The 18,827-nt window shown below is 37.1% G+C and overlaps 1 pseudogene; it reads left to right on the forward strand.

Annotated features, from left to right (window-relative positions):
- Positions 1-8,511: 8,511 nt before the first annotated feature.
- Positions 8,512-9,722, forward strand: LOC106619835 (uncharacterized; annotated as a pseudogene).
- The last annotated feature ends 9,105 nt before the right edge of the window (positions 9,723-18,827 follow it).

Consider the following 18,827-nt stretch of genomic DNA (forward strand, 5'->3'; position numbering starts at 1 on the left):
ATCGAATGCATCATTTTCCTAGTATAAGAAAACATTCGATTAATTTTAGCATAAGAAAACATTCGATTAACTTTACACCATGTATAATATATATGTATATCGGTTAATACGAAAGATATCATAAAAAAATTAAGTGAAATTATAATCTTAGGTATGCTGTAGCTTGGTGAGGAAAATGATGTGTTGAAGTTAGTCCAAGAATTAGTCCAGCCAGATTTATGCTGAAGTTTTTTATATTATCTACAGGAGTTTATATCCACCAATGTGTAAGTTATCTTTCTGAAATTGCGTGGAAATATGTTCTCGAGTTTACTTGAACTTAACGCCGAAGATAAATACAATTAGTACAGACTTTTACCTAGACCCTTTATAGTGATCTTCGACTTTCCGTTGGACTTTATGCTGTTTACCGCATTCGATGCTTTACGAAAAAAAAAATTCGGCTGCATATGATTTTAGCGCTTGCTTACTTGTTTTATATTGATTTTTTTGTTTTTGTTGTTGTTTTTTTTCCTGCTTACAAATCAACTATTTCGAGCGCTACGTATGCATTTTTTGCGCCACAACGCTTTGTCTGCCTGCTTATGGTCAGTCTTGGCAGCAAGCGTACATTAACGGTGGTTGTTGTTGGCTGGCCAACGGTGTAAAGGTCAAAAGTCCGTTATGGCTGAAGAAGTTGACGAGCACGTTGGCACTAACAGCCAGCGCTGAATAGTCACGACACACAAGGCAACATGCAACAAACCGATTGGGTGGTGGTGGTTGACTCAATTGCTGATTACACGAAAATCCTTGCAGGACATCATGACACACATACACATAATTTTAATAACTATCACATGCTATAATTTGATTTGTGGCATTCGATAGCAAAATATGAATTATATTTGATATGCAGTTATCTTTGCTCGTATATTATATAGAAAATCCAGTGGCACTACCACCAAAAAATTATGCACACAATTTGTTAGCTAATTCGGTTGATATGTCGTCGCTGTGGCTTAGGCTGTGACAGCATTGTGTTGCCAAGCCATTAACATATGCATACATACATAAATATAATACATATACACAATCATATATACATACACACATGCATATCTATCTGTTTGTGCTACAAATTGCCAGTGGTTGAAAGCTGCAGCACTCGTCGCTTGCGCTGCAACCCTTGCGGCGCATAAATTACTTTTATTACCTGTCACCGTGCGCCAAACCGCCGCTTTTTTTCCAAACTAACCTTGTCTGCACTCGCCTAACTGTTTGTACTTGTATGCGCCTAAGCACATCCACATTTTAATTGCTTAATAACGCAAATTTTCACTGCGCTTCACACATTTATATATTATATATTTTTTTCGCCGATTTCATTTTTGGCTGTCATAATTTGCATTTAGCGGCAGCTTGGATTTATTCCCTTCAATGCTGGATAAATACCAGATAGCAGTTGTGCATAACGTTTCATGGCTGATTATTGCTGAAATGCAATTGGAAAACAAAGCGAAAGTGATAAGAGAGCGGTTGTGCGGCTTCACATACATACCATCTGATCAAATTTGAACCAGACTGTCCGAAAAAACTGTTTCAAGTATTTTTATGCACATCTATATCATCACCTTCAATTGTAGAGAATTTGTGTTCTATCAAGACAATGCTAGGCCACACACATCGCTGATAGACTCACCAGTAGCGCCGAAAGCTCAGTTGGAAGGTTCTTATGCACCCAAATTATTGTCCGCACCTGCCACTAACTGATTTCTAACTGGTTTTATTTGTGAAAAGTTCGCTTGAAAAAGCTTCGAGAAGCTTGTGGAAATCGTATGTCCCAGTTTTTGCCAATAGCGACGAGGATTTCTATTAGAGTGGCATTATGAAGTTACTTTCAAAATGGCAAAGAGGTATCGAACAAAAGTTATCAATTTAATGCAAAAGTAATGAATTTATTTTTACTACACCTTATATGTAATATATATACTCGTACAGATCTTATTAAATACTTGCTTGTTATCTTCTTGAGAAATTATGCATATGAAGCATGAATCCAAATGGCGAAAGGTTGAAAAATTTTAACAAATTTCGTTTATGTATTGGAAAACCACTTTATATACTCGTACCTTTCACCATACTTCTTTACCAGTAGTCAATATTTTTGGCAAAATTCAATTTTATTGCTCACTGTCTTGCCATCTTTCGCGTTGCACCAAACAAGCGATCTTCCAACTTCGTCTTTCGCTTCCCAGCCGTGTTAGTTTTGGTGGATTTCCTCTTTTATTTCTTTCCCTTGATATGTGACTTTAAGAAAAAGTTACTGGCTTTCAGATGTAGATGTTAATGATTTTCCCATCGTTTTCTTTTGCAGAAAGCTTTGGTATAGCCAAGTATTCATACATGAAAATTCACACATTCCTTTAATATTTTTAGTCTCACTTTTTTTGAGAAACTTCATTTTACGATTATTGAAAAATCATTTTGTGGGTCATCCGTAATAACCTCTTTTGAACGCTCATTGTCTTCTGTCTTCAAATGTCCTTTACCATTTCAGAGTCTCAGCTCTTTTTAGAAACGCAGCTCTCTTGAGAAACGATCACGCAAAATTATTGTGTGGATTTTTTGCCGTTTTCATCAGTAAAAGCCTTCAATTAGCATTAAAGTAATATTCCACCTACTCCTATATCAAAGCTAGGCTCAGCTTCAGTGTTAATGCCAGCACTTGCACCTAGACCAAACTTTGCTCCTGTCTTTGTGCTCGCTGCTTTCGAGCTCCTTGTAAACGCTGCTCACGGAGGGTGCAAAGCATCCGTAAGCTGTATTCGAAACTGGACACCTAGCAAGGCTGCTCCTTAGCACCGGTCGTATGACACCTTGATCTATCCTATTTTTGTACCCCCAACCATAGTAAGACAGGGGTGAACTTATTCCAGCCTGTCCCTGCCAATGTCGTTTGTTTAGTATTTTCGAAAATAAATTTTTTGTCCTAAAGTACAATTAAGCGTCTTAAAACCATTAATCAATTGGAAGAAGAAGAGTTAGGGACAGTCTGCATTCGCATGTAAGACTACATTTTTCTCGAAACTGCATTTTACAAATCGGACCATTAGATTAGATTAGTTTCGAGGTATGCACCGCGACCTATGGTCTATTGTGCCGGACCATGATTGTACTTTAAACTATCGCACGTATCTTTTCTGTAGCTTTTTGTAGATTAAGATCCGTTTTCTTTTTTGTTTCCAATAACAGGAGCTCGTAGGGTGTGCATATAGATCATCTCGAAAAAGGTGATTCCGAAGATTGGCCCAATTTATATATTATATTAAATTTTTTTTTTAATCAAAATATCAATATCTCGCAAAGACATGTTTAATAGGGTGGAGCGAAAAACAACTTTATTTTTTTTTTGCTTAGTCTAAGCGTAAAATTTGTTAATTATTAAAAAAAAAAATTTTGGAAAAATTTTTGAAAAAAATTTTTGTTTAGATCTAGAGACAGTCCACACACTTTTAAAGTAAATTTCGGATTAAAATTTTAATTTCGTAAAAAAATTTTGATAAGTGTTCTACAAGTAGAAGCTGTGGAGAGTCCTCTTTCTGGGCGATTTAAAAAAAAAAATTTTCGCTCCGCCCTAATGTTTAATAAAGCCTGAAAAAAAGAGAAGTTCGTTTGATGTTGCCATTCTGCCACAACCAACTGTTAAGCTTCAGTTCTATTTGAGGGCTCAAGACAATACCTTAAGCCCACTTAAAATACTTAAGCCTATTGCCATAAAAATATATGTTTTATGACCCTTTTAAGTATAAATCTTATATTGTATAATATGGAAATAAAGAAATAACTGGAATAATAATACAAATAAAGATGGTCACCTCTTTTATATTCAGTCAATTCTATAGAAAAATCTAGGGAAATTGACATAAAAACGTTTAAGCAAGATTCAATATTAAATTCGCTACGAAAATATCGGCTTCGTTGATTGACAATACCGTTGAGTTTTCGTAATACTCAAAACTATCCTTACTCACACATCAAACTATACAAAAAAACTTTGGACTCCATATAAAAACCTAAAAACGAACAAACCAACACACACTTCGACACGACAACAATAGTCCAAAAATCGAACGACAAAACCAAAAAATATCAAATCCAGCGTTGATAACAACTCAGCAAAGAGATCAAATGCAACAACAAAAGCAATAGCTGGAACTCCAAAAGAAGGCGCAACATAAAAACATTGAACCACCAAGCATAACAAAGACTGCAAAAAGAAGCGTTGCAACCAAAAACATATTCCAGCCAGCCAAGAAGATGAAACCAACGAGCCAGTCAACGAGTTGAAACGAATTGAGCGAATTGTAAGGCAGGAGCTGATTGCAGCTAAAGTTAAAGCAAACACAACGCTTCTAACATATTGTGGCGATTTCACGGATTTTGATGGACAGAACAATAAAAAGGGGTGGACGATATAGTTGCAACAAAAGCAAGAGCAAACAGAATCGCCAACAACAACCAAGTGAATGTAGCAAATGCTGCAGCTACGAGTATAGATGACATTTAACGGACGTTGTGGCAATGTGTGTGTGTAAGCAAGAAAAGCGCAAGTTGCATAGTTTTTGCGGAGGGGGCGGGAGGATTAAAAAATTTAAATTTTATTTTTGTATAGATAAGGGGTCAAAAATTTATATCTTTTGTGGTATTGGTAGCGGTAGGCACTAACTGGAACACGTATCCTCATTTTATAGAATCGCCCTTTCTCAGTTTTTAGAACTTTAACGACACTACCAAGAGGAAATTCCCTCTTTTCTGAATCTTAAAGACATTACCAAAACCTTAAACACATTACCAAGAGAAAAGTCCCATATTTTCGAAACTTTAAAGGGAAGAAAGGGGCTTTCCATAGGAAGCGTTACAAGAGTAGACTGCAAAAGCGTAGTTTCCAAAAAGATTAGTTTTTAAGAGTACAATTACTAAATTCAGTAATAATTCTACGAAAAGTGTTTTAGATGCGAACAAAAACAAAATACGAGTCTTCGTTTGGATCCAAAAAGAAAAATAGATCGATTAAGTTTTTGAACTAAAAAAACAAAAAATCGAATCAGTTTTGCGATCAAGAAGAGGCTAGTGTGAACTCTTCAAAGCTATAAGAGTTATGAAAATAAACAATTTATATCTTGAGACCGATTCTTCGCTGGAGATATCTTATGAAGATGGTCAGCGTGTTTACACTTTCTTTTATCGCAAACTTCCCTAAACTCACGTGATTTCGCGATTCCGTAGAATGATATTTTCGTTAGATACAATTAGATCATAGTTTTGACACAAGTTCTTTTCCACCACTTGTCCACGATCATTTAAAAGTTGTTTGTAAAAGATTTCAATGAGTTCTGTCTTGAACCACAAGGAAGCAGTCATGTAAGATCTGCTGATGCGATTTTGAGCATATAAGTTCTTCCAAACTTTTTGCAAGTGGTTCGTAATCTACTTCACTGAAGTCTGCTGTGATCCTCGAAATGTTCGCAAACAACTAAAAATACTTATAATTATTAATATATAACAATATGGGTGCCTGATCATAGCGGAATCACTGGAAACTGCAAAGCCGATGAGCTCGCAAGAGAGGACAACCGTGTCCCGATTACATCGGATTGGAAACGAGTTGGATAGCCGTTATCGCTAGAGCGCTCTAGCGCTAGACCTCTAGACTTCGCGTAAGCATAGCAGGCGCTGGTCAACAACTAGACCCTGTGGGACAGCGTGATTCTTCTGGACTAGTATAGAACGCAAAAGAACCACTGAACTATTTGCTGTCATTTATGTTTATCTTACCGCAATCGTAAGAGTTCTTACTGGTAGTTTTTCAATAGGCGTGCACTCGGTAAGACTGAAAATTTTGTCGAGCGCTAACTGTCAAAGCCGTATGGAGTGAGTTGAGTTCGAAACATCCAAGCGTTTCCTCCTTCATTTGCCCAGCTTTTGTAGGACTGAGGCAGTCATATCTTTGGCGAACTTGTCGGAATAATCGGAATTGATATCAGCTTGGTCGATTTTTGTGAGTCTTTTCGATAAATACTTTGGAGTATTGAGTTAGCACATTGGTCCGCCGTTGTCAGGTGACCAAATGGAATTCGTTTTTGCATCGACTTTTGATCTAACCTAACCTATTTATTATTTAATAAAATCCTTTCTTTTTCCAATTCTTAAAGAATTATGCAGAAAATCAAAAATAAGAACGAGAATAAAGGCGGTGAAAAAAATTGGAAAGCGAAAGGGCAAAGGGAAGTTTAAAAATTGATTTGGTGACAAAATAAATCAATATAATTGATAGACAAATACATAAACAAAAGAAATCAATAAGCATGGTGGTTAATTGCCATGAACTTGACCTACTAAATACACCTCTTATTGTATATTGGTTACAAAGGAGATTTAACGCTTATTTTTATTACCAACAGCGCCAGTACCGAGTTCAAAATAATGATAAACCCAATAAATCATATATTTTTCAAAAAGAAAAATTATTTTATTCCAAATTGTGCTAATTTTTGCCGATCTCTTATTCTGAACCACAGGGTCCTAAGCTACGCGAACCCCCAACACCGTGCACTGTGGTTGATTGCCAAGCTATTGTCGATTCCATGCGATTTGATTCGAAATTCGATTTGCATTTTATGAGCTAAAGAAGATTAACAACAACAAACGCAATGCACTGACAGACCAACAAAAACAGTGGCAATCGAATGGAGCACACACACATACAAAAAGTGATGCACACATGCATAGTGCTTGGCAGGCAGCGCGACGAAGCGAATGAGAAAGCGAGACAACAAAAGATGATTAAATCAACAATTCACAGGGCAACCATTGCACAGAAAACACAACAACACTAGCATTGAATGACATAAAAATTGATGGATTCCTCTGTCAACCAACTCCACCACCAACACGACGCACAAGCGACCCTTCGATTGATTTGATTACATTTCTGTACATCTCATTCTACTTGTTTCTCCTTTTCGTCAGCTATGTGTGCTCATCGTAGCGTTGAACCCGCAGCAGCCCTGATACACCATACTTGTATGCTTGTGTGCGTTTTGGTATGTTACTGCGCTGCAGTGGCTGTTGTTGTTGCTGTTTTATTTTTGTTGTTGTTTTAATTTTGTTGTGCTTGCTCTGGTTGTTTTGTGTATGTCATTGTTCAACGCTTGCTAACCGTTTTGGTGTTGTTGTTAAATTGTTGCTGTTTTTTAGTTGTTGTTGTAATGCCTGCTGGTACTGCCCTTTTCCATTCACTTACATCCAAACGTTCCCAAGCTATGAGCATTGCCGATACCCTGCTGTCCACTCGATTGTCTTCGTCACACACACACACACATACACGTATCCAAACACTCTCACATCGATAGCTACCTACATAAATGCATATCGCATATCATTCTGTCCGGCCCAGCCTTTCGTCTCGTCTGTCCACTGACGAGATTGCATTGAGCTGTCACTCATTCTGTGAGAGCAAAGCGCACAAAACGAACAGCAACAACAACAACAACAATGACAAACGAAATGACTTTGCAGAGTCATAGCCTGTTTCTTCGACTATGTTGACTGGGCTGGCTCGCTAACTGACTCTGTGCTGGTTTGCCTTTACTCAGCCAGCTCAGCTAGCGAAGTTGATGGAATTGTTTGTGAGCGCGGTTCGGAGACCATCGTGCGCACTAACCAATCAGGCGACGCACATGTTTTACTCATCTTATTGTTTAACTTATCGCCTACTTTTGTATTTTATTTTACTGCTTCTTCTTGTTCTTTCACTTTCGGCGCATCGTTAAAGGATTTCACGTACATTCGAGCATTCGGCTCGTCACCCGTCATCGGCGTGCTGTGCAACTATTATAGCGAGGTGCTTTGTGCGCAAAATGGAAGACGTCTTATTCGGTAGTGCCGACAGCTATGTTGTTGCATGTACAATATGTAGTTGTTGCTAGAGATGACGATGATGGTGGTGTCTTAACTACGCTCTTGTGGTTGAACAACTACACGCATCACGATGCATGTCCAGCAACCAGTTCGTTTTAACAGTTAGTCTATTTGTTGATGGCTTTCGAACTCTAGTTTAACTAATTAACTACGAATAGTGTGACAAACTTCGGTTTGGATTTAGAAAATAAAAATACTGCATAAAGTAGACCTAAGATCTACACTTTTAACTGAGACTCAACTAATATATTTTTTTAATAGATCCCTCAAGCCCAGCTTTATTAGCTTTCCCTCAGACATTAAACTCTACGCAAGGAACATATTGCACAATTTTATTAAGAAAGCATCTACTGAAATTTCAGATGTTCTCAACGGCCCAAAAATTTTGTAGAACTATTTTCGAATTTCTTTTTTTGGGAACGACGACGAGGTTTAGTTATTTCAAATTACTTATTAGTGAATTTGGTCGGCAAAAATGTATCCGCGCGGGTGTCGACTGGACAATGGGTGTCGCTGCTTTCAAGTTGGCTCTCTAGCTGACATTGCAGGATGTATTTCCCCAATCATCCGCTTATGGTGGGATGCAACTTCAACAGAAAGTGAATGAGTGAATACAACGCCCATTGCTAATTTGGTACCTGGCGGTAGGTATAAAACGGTACGGGTAGAGACTCCCGAATCCCAAAACTCAACATGGAAGTTGAAAAAGAAAAGATATGAACTAGGCTATCAGTCTAAACATCAATGGGAAACGAGGCTGCTACCACTGTTGGGCGATCCTTCTTATTGTGTCACCAGCGTCCACACCACTACTGCAACGAGAGCAGGTTACGGTGGAAGTAGTGCTATTGCCAAGCCAGCTTTAAAGTACACGAGCGCCACAGTCCATGAAGACCTGGACCATGAAAGCCCTTTGAGTATTAACACAGAAACGAAATAAGAACTTCTTCGCTCTCCTGAGCAGATGACCGAAAGTTCTAAATCTGGCAATAAAGAGGGGTTGAAAACAAAACCGCGGTGCAAGGCGGCGGTCGGGGTATTGAACCGACTTGAGGGCAAACTCAACCTGAAGGAAGAGGAAGTGAAACGTTTGACTTGAACCAGAAATGAGTTGAAAAACGGGCACATTTCGCTACTCGTAACTGGTGCAATGCCTCGGGTACAGCGTTTGCGAATTGCATTGAAGAACATATTGCTGAAAAGAGGCAGCGTTCGATTAATAGCGAACTAAAAACGTCTTTGAAAAATAGGAAGCGCAGGGGCCTAGTTGATAAGCTAGACGCCAAGCACGCGGGCGACAAGACGACAACAACCAAGGCAGCGGTGGCAGCCAATGAGATAGAAAAACGACATTTGATCGTGGCGCGCATAGACTGCGGTAGTCCGCTGGGGAATATATCACAGAATCTGTCGAAAATAGTGAAGTTAGAGTTATTGGAAGCACTCTTCTCTAGAATGGACGCTGAGCTGAGCTCACCCATGCCATCATTTTATGAAGCAAAATGGCTTAGCGGAGTCGTTATTCCTGAAGTGTAATATTGACCCGTCGCTGACATGGGTGAGCTGTCAGAACGCTTCCGAAGCTATGGAAAGATACGAAACTGTTGGCGGTGAACCGCAGCAACATTCCGTTAGAGGTCGCAATATTGATGCCTGACAACGTCGCTAAGGAACCTATATTCATAAAACGCATCATTACTGGTGACGAAACCTGTTTTTATAAATATGACGTCGAAACTGTGCAACAATCTAGCGAATGACGCTTCAAATATGAGCCGAAACTGAAAAACCAAGATTCGCTAAAGGCATTGTGTATGTAAATTGTATGGAAAATTGGATTAAGTGTTGGCATGATAGTTTTGACTCACCTAATTTGAAGGCGATAGTAAAGATTTGTATTAAAATACGCGAAAATGTAGTTTTTTTCACTTCATGTTAAATTTGATCAAATGACCATGAAATATTTTTGAAAAAATTAAGTTTAAGACAAGAAACTTGGCTCAGCAGTAGTATTGTAGAAAATCTGCACCAGTTACCCTTTCAATCCAAAATTTTATCTTCTCAATGAGACATATGTACACATTTTTCCCTTCTACTCAAAAATATAATCCCTACAGCAGCATTCAACAACATCGGTGGCTGTTGTGTGGCGGGCATTCGGGGTCGCTGGCATACAAATCGCTACACTCGAGATACTTAATTGAGATACTTGAGTAGCGCAATTTTTCATTTTGTAAAATTGAAAGAAAGAAAAATTTCCCTTATTATGGCGGTTGATAGGCGCATCCGCTCCCTCGCCGTCCCAACTGCTGGCATATGCAGATGTATACATACATACAAATATAGAGCCATACAAGCTGTTGTCGGTAGTTGATTGCTTTCACTATTTTTCCACTACACTCACAACTAGGTTTCCTTATTTTTTGTGTAATTTAATTAGCCGCTTTCCAGACATATTAATCTTCAGCGCCTAGTTCTCAGCCAATTGCCACTTGCCACTTGAATGATGCTGTTGCTGCTGCTGCACTTGGCATTATGGCATGGCTTTATCTGCATATCTTGAAGTGTCTATAGATACATATGTATGTAAGTATGTGAGCTGTCGGCTTTTACCTGTGCATGCGTGGGATACAAACTTCAACAATCACTTTCGTAGTGACATTTCTATTTAGTTGGTTTATTTCTTTTTGGTGTTGCCTTGGGATCCTTTTTCCCTCTTTTTTTTTTTTTTGCCTTTTAGGTGTGTTTTTTTTCAACACAGTTGGACTGCGCTCATTTATCGTCAATAAATGTTGTTGTTACATTTGCTTATGCGCACTTGTTGGCTTATGTGGCAGCGACTTTATTTGCGCCTGCGTAGCTAAAACGTCGGCTGACAGTCGGGAAATTAATGCATCAATTTGAATATCTCAATTCGTTTTATTATAAGTTCTATAGAAAGGGATGTGCGTATACATAAAAGTACATCCTGCTTTAAAGTATATACATACATGTGTATGTGGGTATGTTTATATCTCGATATATATATATGTATATGTGTATATATGTATGTATGTATATAGCAATGTGTTATCATCTTGACTTGGAGCATCTTTCACTTTCGAAACATCATTACTTACTTGCTTGAAGCGTACGTTATTAATACACATACATACACGTATAGAAATATATGCACATATACATATACATATGTATATATATATATATACATATACTACATATTATTGTGTCTATATCTCCATTGTATTCGTCTTGAAAAATTATGTTTGACAGTTTCAAATATGTCCACGTTTAAGGTGACTTGTAAAAATGTCAAAGTCAATTGAGTGAATGGTTTGTCAAGCACTTATACACATTAATCTAGAATGATTAGCGTTACATTAAATATACTGACTTTTGTCACTTAGGATACTACTAATACATTGTATTATTTATTTTCAGCTTAAGCCACACTTACGTATATAAAAACCGTCAGATACAGCTAAAATGATTTCTTACGCTTGAGATATGCGAAAATACGCCTAAACTTATGCTTTGCTATTTGTGAACGTGTTAGGTTAATTTCCGTTACGGAATTTCTTGATTCAGTCCACACGCTCAAAGCTCGCGATAGAAGCTATGCAATAGCTTAAAAGTAGTAATATTACTTTAAAGAAAAAAGTCATTTAAAACTAAGTTCGTTTTTAGGTATTAAGCAAAAGCTTATTGTATAAAGGGTCAAGTTAATTAGTGAATTTCAAGTGATTGATCAAATATCGATATACTTACATATATAAGAAGTTCCAAGTATTTTAAAAACTTCATGGAAAGTTTACTGAAATTTTTGAAGTTTGTAGAAATAAAATTTCTTACAAATTGTTTTTAAACAATAAACTTTGATGACGATGCAGAGAAATTCTCAAGTTTAAGTGAAATTGACTGTTTGTGCCGAAATCCAAAACATCTGAAAATTGTAATATAACTACGCTTGAAATAAGTTGTAAATATACCAACAGAGACACATAAGTGACTCAAACAAATTTCACAGCAAAATTATATTCTTTAGAAAATTTTTGATTTTATAAATTACGCTAAACAAAAAGAAATGCCTAAATATGATAGTTATTACATTGGAACTTGAAATGGACATTACAAGTCTTGATTTTTTCGAAAAACATCAATAGGTTTTAGAAGCTAAGTATCAGTTATACTTACTTTCTTAATACTTACAATATTAAGTTTGTTTAAATGAAAAAGCTTTTCAATGGTTTTAAAAAGCTCTTAGAAAGTTCTCGGGTTTATTTTTGTCAGCTTCGAAAACAAAAGCTTTTGAATATATTTAAAATAAAATAATTACATTTACTTAAGGTTATACTACTAGCCGAGAATTTAGAATTTGTAATATTACAGGAAGACTTTGTAATATTACAAATTCTAACTCCTCTAGATTCTAATTCTTAAGCTCTAGAAAATTACTCTGCTAAGAATGACGGAATTTTATATAAAATTTTTCCCACTCTTCACAGAAGTAACGAATGGGAGGGTGTTTCATTGTCATATGCTAGTGAAAACTTAAAGCTTTCATTTTTGTACTCTGAACAGGGTATTTTAAGTTTACCACGAAGTTTGTAACACTCAAATAGTAACGCCGGAAACTACAATAATACGTAAACACATTTAAATGATCAGCGTGACGAGCTTAGTCGATGTAGCCTTGTTAGTCTGTCTGTCTGTCTGTATAATCACGAACTAGTCCCCCAGTTTTTGAGGCATCAATTTTGCTTACGTAAGGAGCTGTTCATTCAATGTTCATTGTTCTTCAAATTGACGATTGCTAAAAAAAAAACAGGGTTAGCGTGGAGTACTGCAATTGAAAAATAGTTTGGATAAATTTGCCATAGCAACAAAGTAATAAAATAATGACACTGAGTATAGTAATTAGCTCTGCATGAAAAGAGATTAAAAGATTCCAGTACGCGAAAACAACTGTCTATAGTCCGCTTCCTACGTAAGCGAATGGCAAGAGAATGCACTTGATGATAACATGTCTAAAAAGAAGCATCATAAGCTCAATTTGTCTTTTTCTTTAGTAAAAATTTATTTATTGTCTATACCAATAACCGCAATCAGCTTGGCTCGAAATTCTTTATATTAGCTGGAACTTGCAAAAATAGTAGTCAATAGTTCGTTTATAGTTTGCGCCGCCTTTTCAAGGTGCAATGAACACCAGTTCTTAAGCAGTTTGGTTATTTGCGCGTTCTTTTCGCACACGCTTATGGAAAATCGCGTTAAATAATAAATAGTAGAAGTGTTATAAGCTTTGCCGTCAAATTTTTAGAGCTTTGAGTTCAAATCGCTTTCGAGCGAACTTTTCGGCTGGGCTTGTAAGACATGGAAAAATGCTTTTCAACACTTCCCAAGATGCGAGCGCTGCTAGTAATGTGTTTTTCAAGGACTTTGATATAAAGGAGTTTGCGATTTGTAGCCTTAAACTGCAAAGTGCTTAAGTTGCTTACGGTTAAGGTTGAATTTACATATATGTATATATGCAAGTATGCATATATACCTTTATATATACTTTTATAATTGTTTTTATATAGTTAAACTCATATACTTATGATAAATCGTTGTTATATTAATCGCGCTAATTGCGCTTATAGATACTGCTCAAAATCCATACATATATGTACATATATGTACAATATATACTATAAAACTATGCACACCTAAAAGTGTAAGTTTCTTCCATAAAAATACACACTTTTTTTTATCGCTTTTAAGTATTTTTTCTCTTTGGAGTTTCACCGCAAATCAAAAGGGATGTTGCACCATGGAAGACCTTGGCGTCATAACTCATCACATAAAAGAAAACGCCCTGAGCAATAAGTTGAAAGAAAGAAAAAGTGTTGTTATTGTTGTTGTTGTTGCAACGAAGTAGCAGTGCAGCGTTGAAGAAAGTAAAGAAAGCATTTCCTGTGCAATGATGGACTTTTTTTCTCGCTACTTGCCACAGCATGGCTTGACGTTGCTGTGGCGTAGAAATGTAGTTGTTGTAGTGCGAGTTTGAAGGAAAATTACCAACCTTCATATACACACACACATAAACACATACCAGTTTAACAATGGCGACATGGCAATGGCAACAATAGGCCAGCAGCGGCAACAGCGGCAAGAGCAACAACAGCGGGAGCATAACAATTGTGGCAGTTGCAGCTCGTCTATTTTGATAGCAATAATTCAAAAAAGAAAAAAAAAACGAGCAAATGTAAGACGGCACCGATAGTCATAAATCTGTCAAAAATCCATTTCTTCCATTACGTTAGATTCACTCGCTCGTTTATGTGTCGTCGTCGTCGTCGGCAGCGACAACGGCAGCAGCACTAGCATCAACACCAACACCAGTGTCAGCACCAGCGGCAGCTTTAGCAGCGTCTTTGTTATTTTTGCTGCCCCTTCTGCTTTGCCGCTTGATGCTGGCTGCTATAATTTTCGTGTATTTTGTTGTTGTTGTTTTAGTGGTGTGGTTATTGTTGATATGCGGTTGGTGCTTTAGCTGCTGCAGCAAGCTGTTTATTCCGCACACATGTTTGTTTATATGTGTGTGTGTGTGTATTGCAAGTATGTATATAATTTTTGCCTGCTCACTAATGTGGATGCTACTTTGCCGCTATTGCCACTGCCGCTTGCCATATCTACTATACATTTATGTATGGCTGTGTGCGCGGCATAGCATCGTAAGTGCCGTTTCAGACAGGGATGCAAAAGAGTCTGATCTTTTTCAAATTTTCTTTTGGTGTCGCTCTGGGCATTCACACGGTCAAAAAGAGTCCAGCAACTCGAGTCTAGTTTTTCTGCATTCCTTTTCACAAAATGTTCGTAAATATTTGTGCGGTTCGACTGCGCAACACTGCATGCTGCGTATTTCATTTGTATGTTGAGATGATGGTCACACATTTTGCTTGCAATGAATTACCATGAATATGGTAGAACAATATGCATAATACAAGTACCTACCCGCTAAATAGTTTCAAAAAAATACTAAAGACGGGAATTCCCTAATCCACAAGAATGTATTGAATATCCGCAACTAATATTTTCAAGGCCAAATTTATAATAGCAATTTCCTAATCTTTAAGTATTAAAAACTCATAATTTCTTTACTGCGTATTAAAAATTCATAATTTCTTTACTCCATAATCTATATCTTAATTTTCTCCTTATTTACAATTTGTCATAATATTTCTATTATTCTATGCATACATATTTGCATATTACATACAAAAATAGATAACAGAACTCAAATTTGCGATCGAATTCATTTGAAACCGAGCGCTCTTGCAACCATTCAAAGGATTTGAAAGTGAAAAGGAATGCTGAAAAGGGTAGCAGCGAGCTGTTACGAACAAGAACACAAAGCGTGCCACCCGAACACGAGTGGCACGGTCCCTTCGTCTTTCCTCGTCGTCCCCTCGCCCACAATAAACTGGTATGAGACTCTTTTGCGTCCCTGTCTGAAACGGCACTAAGTGACTGTACAAATCATATTCTATGCGCAATTGTACAAAAATGCGTGTGTGTGTGCAACTTTATTTGTTTGCTGGCATTTTTATATTATATTCTGACACTTCAAATATGATATACTACCGTTCTGCTTTCGGTACGCTGTCTCAGCGCGCATTGTAAGCGGTGATGACGAAGACGACAGCGTCAGTGTTAGCCAGCCTGTGGCAGCTAGTAGCGTGGCGCATTTGCTGTATCAATTACTGGTAGCGTTGAATTACGCAATTACTAGTTTGGTAGTGGTGGTAGATTATACATTAGGGTGAGTCAAAAAAACTACATGGAAAATCATAACTGAAGCTACAGCATCTTTCATAAATACAAATGTTTCTACTTGTATACTATAACTTGATTTAGAGCGGTTAGTTTCTATGACAGCTATATCTTATAGTAATCCGATATCGGCAATTTTAACAACTGAGCAGCTTCTTGGCAAAGAAAGGACATGTGTGAAGGTTTAGAGCGATATATCAAACACTGAGGGACTAGTTCGCGCTTACAAAGACAAACGGAGAGTTGGTCATGCCTAAATCAACTCAGCTCTCTGGTAAAATACATTACATACAATATAACATTAAGACCAGAAAGTTTCCGGAAATTGTAAATAAAACGAAAAATGTTTAATCTTCATCAATATTTATTTTGTCGCTTTCAAAATATGCTCCTTCTGAAGCGCTACACATGTGCCACCACTTTTTTCAATCATCGAATCATGCCTTATAGGCGCTGTCCTGGATCGCATTCAGTTCGCTCAACGAATTTTCTTTTACGGCCTCAATCGAGTCGAAACGGGTTCCACGGAGTGATAACTTGAGTTTTGGAAACAAAAAAAAGGTCGCATATTGCCAAATCCGGTGAATACGGTGGTATTGAACGATGGTATTGAACGAGTTTTGCTCTTCAAATGGTTCACAACTAAAGCTCGGTACGATGGCGCATTATCGTCATGAAAAATCCATGAATTGTTGTTGGCACATAATTCCGACCGTTTACAACGGATGTTTTCTCGCAAATGCCACAAAATGCTCAAATAATACTCTTTATTCACCGTCTGTTCCGTTGGAACGAATATCATGATGAACCAAACCGCGAATATCGAAAAGAAACCATTTTCGGAAACTTTCTGGTCTTAATGTATACCAGGTGTACCAGGTTTCCATTAAAAACTAATTTCTTACTAATACACCTGATATACATATATATTTTGTCGGGCCTGCGACATTTACTTCTGGGTGTTACAAACTTCATATGCAAATAAAAGCAACCAATTCTGTTGATGAAAGTTCTATAGAAATAACTGCTCTTTGGAATTCTGTTTTCAGAGTTACAGATTTTCATGAAAAAATGTTTATCAAATACTAAGATCTAAACTCAAAGTTTGTTAACGGATTTTACTGGCTTATGATAGCGACAGCTTCGATCCTATATCAATATAGACACTAATCGATAATGTGTTAGTTAATACTCATTAAAGAAAATACTGTAGATTATACTAACTCGTGACATTTACCACTCCGAAGTATTAGAATTTTTGGTATAGGTACCTCGTAACTTGGATGAGGTTTCAAATCTTATGAAAAATCAATACTGCTCTTGAATTCTCGTTTTGTTTTATCTTAATTAAGCAAAATCTTTCACCAGAACTTCGATTGGGTGACATAAATGATAACGCAATTGTATAAATTCAGTCTTTAAGTTATCTGATGTAGGTCCTGTCAAATGTGTAATGTGTTTTGTAGGATTCCTATACCATCAAGGCAAGTTGTGCTAGTTCAACCCCATCTTTCAATCGACCGTACTCAATCTGAACTCAATACTGAAATTGGTTTGTGGAGTGCTGTTAAAATATATGTTCGATAGGCTTTCAGTGGAAAAGGTAATTATGAGCTCCATTTTTGTGGTTGCTAAGTACTTACAGTGATAATAATGGCTAACTGTCGCTTCAAGACCAGTTAAAGAATGCCTAACCTCACTTTACCAACGGCATCTAGTCACTTTGTAATAAGACTAGTGCGGGTGTCAAGTCACACCAGAATCGTAGGTAACTGCAAATCTGACGAATCAGCGCTGGGCTACAATTAGTTGTCGCAAGATCCTTTCAGCCTCAAGGGGGATCGCAAGTGAGGTCTTCGTCCTTAGTAAAGCTACCTTTTACCAAGTTGAAGGGATTCTAACAGGTCATGGCAATGTTGAGAATCTTACCGAATGCCAGTTTTGTTAGATTTCGGAAGAAGAGTAGATAGAAACTTTTCAACATTTCATGCTTGATTGTTCCACTTTTGCTAAATAAAGGCTTAAACATCTGGAAGCACACCCCTTCAGACATTCTGCTGTACTAGTGGTAATAGAAATAAAACGCTTAAGCAAATTTGTATTGGCCTTCAAGCGCTTTGTGGACTTATAAGAGGTGATTATTGTAGTACTATTTTATGACTATAGACACGATTGTATACAGGTCCAAGTGGGATCGCCAACTTGATGATCAGCCATTGAACCACAACTAACGTAACCTAATGATTTTTGAGGTTAGCAAAGCGACAAACATGAGAAAGAATTGAACTTGTCTTGTTTAGAGTTTATATACATATATATTGGATATATCTAGAAATGCTAGATATATACTTTACTATATTGTGTTATATGTAGTGATTTTTTTTTTTTTTTTTTGGAAATACTTAGTTAGCTCTAGGGTATTTATCATTTCGACGTTTGTCAATCGAAAAATCCCCTCGGTTTTATCAAAAATTGTGCATATATTGTATTATTAAAATTGATAGCAACAAAGCAAGGGTTATAATTGTGTTCTATGCGGTCATTTGGACTCAACTCAACGCTCAATCCATTAGCCTTGTCAATGCCATTGTTCAATGCCGTTGCCATTCCTTATACTATATCATATATCTATATGCATATATACATATGTATGTATGTATGTATATATGGATGCATGCATTTTATGATGGAAAGCAGCCAACGCCGCCACTGCGCACTTACTCATACATATCTACCAAATACAAACACACACATACCTACATACGCACTTCAGTCAATTAGAACTGTCATAATTCATTCTTCAGAGTTATTTACTTTACTTTGAGTTTGGTTTCGTTCATCTGCCTCTGCGCTGCCACAACGTCAATTGCATTAAATACAGCAACAAACGAGTCAGCGCAAAGCAATGCGGCGCTGCTCGAACGCTGTAGTGACGGCGTGGCATTGCTTCGCTGCCTTGCCATACATTCCATTTGAGTTTAGCTCGTCGATTTCATTTTTTCTATTGCCACTGCTGCCATATTTCTAAGTTTATATGTTTGGATGCGTGTATA

Source organism: Bactrocera oleae, chromosome 3 (assembly GCF_042242935.1).
Source record: "Bactrocera oleae isolate idBacOlea1 chromosome 3, idBacOlea1, whole genome shotgun sequence".
Lineage (NCBI taxonomy): Eukaryota > Metazoa > Arthropoda > Insecta > Diptera > Tephritidae > Bactrocera > Bactrocera oleae.